Source organism: Megascapheus bottae, chromosome 18, assembly GCF_031878675.1.
Source record: "Megascapheus bottae isolate mThoBot1 chromosome 18, mThoBot2.hap1, whole genome shotgun sequence".
Lineage (NCBI taxonomy): Eukaryota > Metazoa > Chordata > Mammalia > Rodentia > Geomyidae > Megascapheus > Megascapheus bottae.
The window spans coordinates 40,972,106-40,977,538 of NC_143526.1; positions in this window are offsets into that span (position 1 = coordinate 40,972,106).

Sequence of the window (5,433 nt, forward strand, 5' to 3'; positions counted from 1 at the left end):
GTTCAAGACTGAGGTTCAAGCCCTATGACCCACAAAAAAAAAAAAAAAGCCAGCCAGGCAGGAAAGTCTTTGAGACACCTGTCTCCATTTAATTATGACAGCTTGAGCTTTGGCTCAAGTAGAAGAGTGCTAGCTTTGAGAGGAGAAACTCAGGGCAGTTTCCAGGCCCTATGTTCAAGCCTCAGAACTGACACAGGAAGAAAAGAAAGAAAGGGAGGAATTGAGGGAGAGAAAGAGAGGAAGGGAAGCCAGGAGCAGTGGCTCATCCCTGTAATTCTAGCTACACAGGAGGCTGAGATGTGAGGATCAAGGTTCAAAGACAGGCACAAGAGGACATGAGACTCTTATCTCCAATTAACTGCTAGAAAACAAGAAGTGGGGTTGGCTCAAGGGTAGGGTGGTATCCTTGAGCTAAAGAGCTCAGGACAGCACCCAGGCCAAGCTCAAGCCCTATGACCCACCAAAAAAAGAAAGAAAGAGAGGAATGGAGGGAGGGAGAGAGAGAGATGGAGGGAGGAAGGCAGGCAGGCCTACTGGTGGTCTTCAGGAATTGTTGGGCCATCTCAGAATCCACATTGCAGTGGAGTCCCGGGGGGGGGGGAGAGGTAGCAGTCTGTCTCCACACCACCTCATGCCAACCCTTTGCGCCAAGTACACCCCCTCCAAACCCCCCTGTGTCCCTCTGGGGGCACCAATGCCCAGACAGCCAGTCTGCTTAGGAACCAGGTGTTACCTTCAGAAAACTTGGGCTGCTTAGCGCCCAGGAATTCCAGGCTTTCTGCTTGTCCTGGCCACACAGGTGGTGCAAGCACCATCTTTCCAGCTCCTCGGAAGCCAGCCCACCCCACCCGCTGCTCTGGAGGCCCAGGCAGAGCTTCAGCTTGTCCCATGGGACACATCTGACACCACTGGGTGACAGACGCCTTTTCTGGCAGGGTTCTCTGTTACATTATTGCCTGGCCACGCTTGCCTGTTCTTGATCCCACTCACACGCACGTATTTATTGAGTGTTCTTCTGCCAAACAGCCTGAAGCCATGCATGTGGATGAGCCATGGCCCGGTGACCTGCCATGTACTTACTCAGGAATGAAGCCCAGAGGAGGTAAGCAACTGCAAAGGTCACACCGTGCTCAGAGGAGCCGACTGCCCAACCCAATGGAGCTTTCCAAGAGCCTGGAACGAGGAGAGCCCACCTCTCCGCTTTCTCGTGCATTCTATAGATGGTTTCTACCACTTGAGACATAGCTCGGCTTCCAGCCTTGTGGTAGTTATTTGGAGATAAGAGTTTTGGACTAAAGCTAAGCCTGGTGGCTCACGCCTGTAATCCTGGCTACTCTGGAGGCTGAGGTCTGAGGATTGAGGTCCAAAGCCAGCCCGGGGCATTAAAGAACTTAAAGAACATGAAGCTCTTATCTCCAATTCATCACTAAAAACCAGGAAGTGGGGCTGTGTCTCCAGGGGTAGGGTAGAAGCCTTGAGCTAAAGAGCTCAGGGACAGCGCCCAGGCCCAGAGCTCAAGCCCCACGACTCACCAAAAAAAAAAGTTTCAGACTTTCTTGCCTAGGCTGACTTTGAACCAGAAGTGGAGCCACGTCCTGTGTTGCCTCAGACCCTTTAGGGATCCGTGTGAGAGGTGGGCAGCTCCGTTAATGGCCAGTGCAGACCTGCAGGACTTGTACTACAACTTGTACTGCGCCTATTTCTTCTTCAGAGAAACTTCAGCACTCCTGGGCCTGGTGGCTCACGTCTGTAATCCCAGTTACTTGGGATTGAGGTTTGAGAGCGAAAGTTAGTGAGACCCTCCCATCTCATTAACAAGCCTAATGTGGTGGTATGAGCCTGTGGTCCCAACGACATAGAAGGCAAAGGGAGGCAAGGAAATAAGAGACCTTACCTGAAAAATAAAGTGAAAAGGGCTGGGGGCAAGGCGCATGTGGTAAGATGCCGGTCAAGCAAGCTCAGTGACCTGCCTTCAAGTCTCAGAGATAGAACAACAACCTGACCTCACCATCAAAAGACTTTAGCTTGGTGCCTCTAGCTACTCAGGAGGCTGAGATCTGAGGATTGAAGTTTAAAACCAGCTGGGGCACGAAAGACCAGGAGACTCTTATCTCCAATTAGCCACCAGAAAACCAGATGTGGTGCTGTGGCTCAACGTGGCAGAGTGTTAGCCTTGAACTGGAGAGCTCAGACAGCGCTCTGACCAAAAAAAAAAAAAAAAGGCTGAGATGTGTGTGCGTGCGTGCGTGTGTGTGTGTGTGTGTGTGTGTGTGTGTGTATGTGTAGGGGTGGTCTGGGCCTTGAACTCAGGGCTAGGCTCTGTCCTCAGCTAAAGATAGGAAGTTGGGGCTAGAGCTCTAGCCTTGAGAAAGTCCAAGGACAGTGCTCAGGCCCTGAGCTCAAGCCCAGGACTGGTAAAAAAAAATAAATAAATAAATAAAAATAAAGATAGGAAGTTGGCACAGCTCCACACCTGGCTATTTTTTTTTGGCCAGTTCTGGGCTTTGAACTCAGGGCCCGAGCACTGTCCGTGGGCTTTCCTCAAGGCTAGAGCTCTATCACTTGAATCACAGCGCCATTTCCAATTTTTCTATGTATGCGGTACTGAGGAATCGAACCCCGGTCTTCGTGCATGCCAGGCAAGCACTCTACCACTAGGCCAAACTCCCAACCTCGTCCTCTGGACTGCTATGAACTGCAGTCCTCAGCCTCCGGAGCAGCTAGGATTGCAGGCGAGGCCATCCGGCTTGCAGATCCCTACCTGAAGCCAGCCCCAGCAGACCACTCCAACAGACTAATCCCGAATGCACCACCAAAACCCTGCAAGTAGAGCTGTGACTCAAGTGGCACGCGCACACGCGTGCACACACACGCACTGGAGTGGCTGCAGGCTGGGACTGCGGGCCAGGACTGGGTAAGGCAGAGGCACCTGGGCGCAGCGGCCTCCTGCAGGGCGTCCTGGGCGGCCCCGCGGTCTGTGTGGCTCCAGGCTCAGACAGAAGACGGCAAGAGACTGAGGAGGCCGGCCGGGGGTGAGATCGCCTTAGGAGGGCCCGGGGGAGCCAGCAGGGAGGGAGGAAGAGACCTGGCAGGGGGCGGGGCGCCTCGGGGGGCGGGGCGCCGCGGGGGCGGGGCGGTACTAGGGCCGCGCAGTGCTGTACCAGGGCGGGCCGGTGCAGGTGCGCGGCGGGGCGGGGCGGGGCGCCGCGGGGGCGGGGCGGGGGGGTGGGCAGGGCCGGGGCGGGGGGCGGGGGCGCCGCGGGGGGCGGGGCGGTACTAGGGCCGCGCAGTGCTGTACCAGGGCGGGCCGGTGCAGGTGCGGGGCGGGGCGGGGCGTGGGCAGGGCCGGGGCGGCGCCGTAGGGAGGCGGCGCAGGGCGATGGATGGGCGGCGGGGAGGCGGCGCCGGGGCGTCTCCTCCGCTGGGCCGGCGGCTCCCAGCGGCTCCAACCAGCCCCAGGTGCTCACTGGACTCCTGCTCGTCCTGCTCGGGATAAGCCGGGACCTTGGGGCGGGGGTGGCCGCAGCCCGCGCCTCCCGCAGGGACGGGGCCCACGGAGCAGCGCCCGGCGGGAGTCGCGGGGAATCCTTTACGGCTCCCACCGGGTCGCCACAGCCTGAGGGGTGCAAGGCGGGCGTCGGGGTCTTCCCGAAGTTTCTCCGCCGAGTCCGGCGCCCCTCCGGGCGCGGGAGCGGTGGCCCGTCCGGGAGCGGGAGCCCGCGGCCCGGCGCCCGCGGGTGGGCGGCTGTCCCCGCCGCGGAGGCTCCCAGCCCCGCTCGGGCGCCAGAGGGAGCTCGTGGGGCCGCGCCGGGCTCCCGCCCTCAGCTGGTTCAAACTGGTTTGGGCAGGGCGCGGCCTGGGCAGGCTGCCTTCCGGCCTCGGGGCCCCGCGGAGGGCGGTCGCAGCCACCCCGCGTCTGAGGCTCCGAGGGAGGGGTGAAGCCGGGCACCGGTGGAGAGCGCCAGCCCTTCCCACACGTCCCCGGCGGCGGCGCGGCCGGCGGCGGTGCGCACCCGGGGACTCAGGGCCATGGTTGAGGCCGGGCGTGCGCTCAGACGGCTCTTGGGATAGCGAAGTCCTTTCCCTGCGCACCTGCGCGCCAAGGCTTTGCCAAGAATTTTCCAGAGAGCCCTGTGGTGCGCAGGCCGGGTGGAGGGACCGTGGTGGACCGCGCAGCCGTGGTGAGCAGACGGCTGCACGCCGCAGGGCCTGCAGAGCGGTCGTGTCCTGCGGATCCGCAAGCCAGCCCTGGACGGTAAATCCAGGAGCGTGGTTCAAGTGGTAGAGGACCAGCCTTGAGCAAATACGCGGACCGGGAGGGTTGAGTCCTGAGATCCACCTCCACCGCAGCCGACACACAGACCCGGTTAAGCTGGGCACCGCGGGTGGCGATCCAAGGGGGCCAAGGCCTGAGGTTCCGAGCCAGCCAACGCGGGAAGCCTGTACGACTTTTTTTTTCCCAGTCCTGGCTTGAGCTCAGGGCCTGGGCACTGTCCTTGGGCTTTCTCGAGGCTAGAGCTCTGCCACTTGAGCCTGGGCACCACTTCCGGCTTTTTCTAGGTACGTGGGACCCAGGAAGCGAGCCTGGCCTTGGTGCATGCTAGGCAAGCGCTCCACCACCCGGCCACACTCCTGGCCCTAGTCTGTACAACGTTTATCTCCACTTGATTACCGGACGCTGGAAGTGGAGCTATAGCTAAAGCTGTGGCTTGGGAGGAGGGACGGGAGGGAATCTATTTTAAAAGAAAAGTCGTAACATTTCCGAAGAAGATCGGAACTGCTGAAGTCCCTGTACCTCTTCTCAGTGCTTAGCTCACTGCAATGTTTTGGGCCCGCCCCTCCTCCTCTTCTGAGAGCATGGTGGGTGGGTATCAAGTTTAGTGTGCTAAGAATTCCCTGGAGGATATGAGAAAGAGGGGGAGCCCTGGCAGGGGGAGCTGGCCTGGAGCCTCAGGGGGCTCCCCCACTTTGCTGCCCCTCGATTTCCTTCTCTCCTCTCCCAGCGCTCCCTGCACCGGGTGTTGCTCTATCTCAGGTGTCCTTCCTTCCTCAGCCTCCCGGGTGCGGGGACTGCAGGCTTTCACCTGGCAGTTGGCAGCCCTGAAAGGCTTCAGAGGCTCCCTCCATCCCGGAGTCCCTGGGAGCTTTGATCCCAGCTAGGGTGCAGCATCTCGATGAGATGCAGCCCGGAGCCACCCGGAGTTCACCCCACCCTGCACCCAGGGGCGGAATGGCATCCGGAGGCGCCAAGCCCAAAGGTCGCGATCACCTGGCAGGGATCACCTGGCAGCGAGCTCGGGGAGCCACGAGCCGCTGCAGGTGAGGCCCGGGCTCCGCGGGCCGCGGCGGGCGCAGGACGCGCCGCTCGCCACCGGGTGGCGCTGCCGTCCGGCGCCGCGCTCCGCAGCCCCGCCTCCGCCAGGCGGGCCTCCG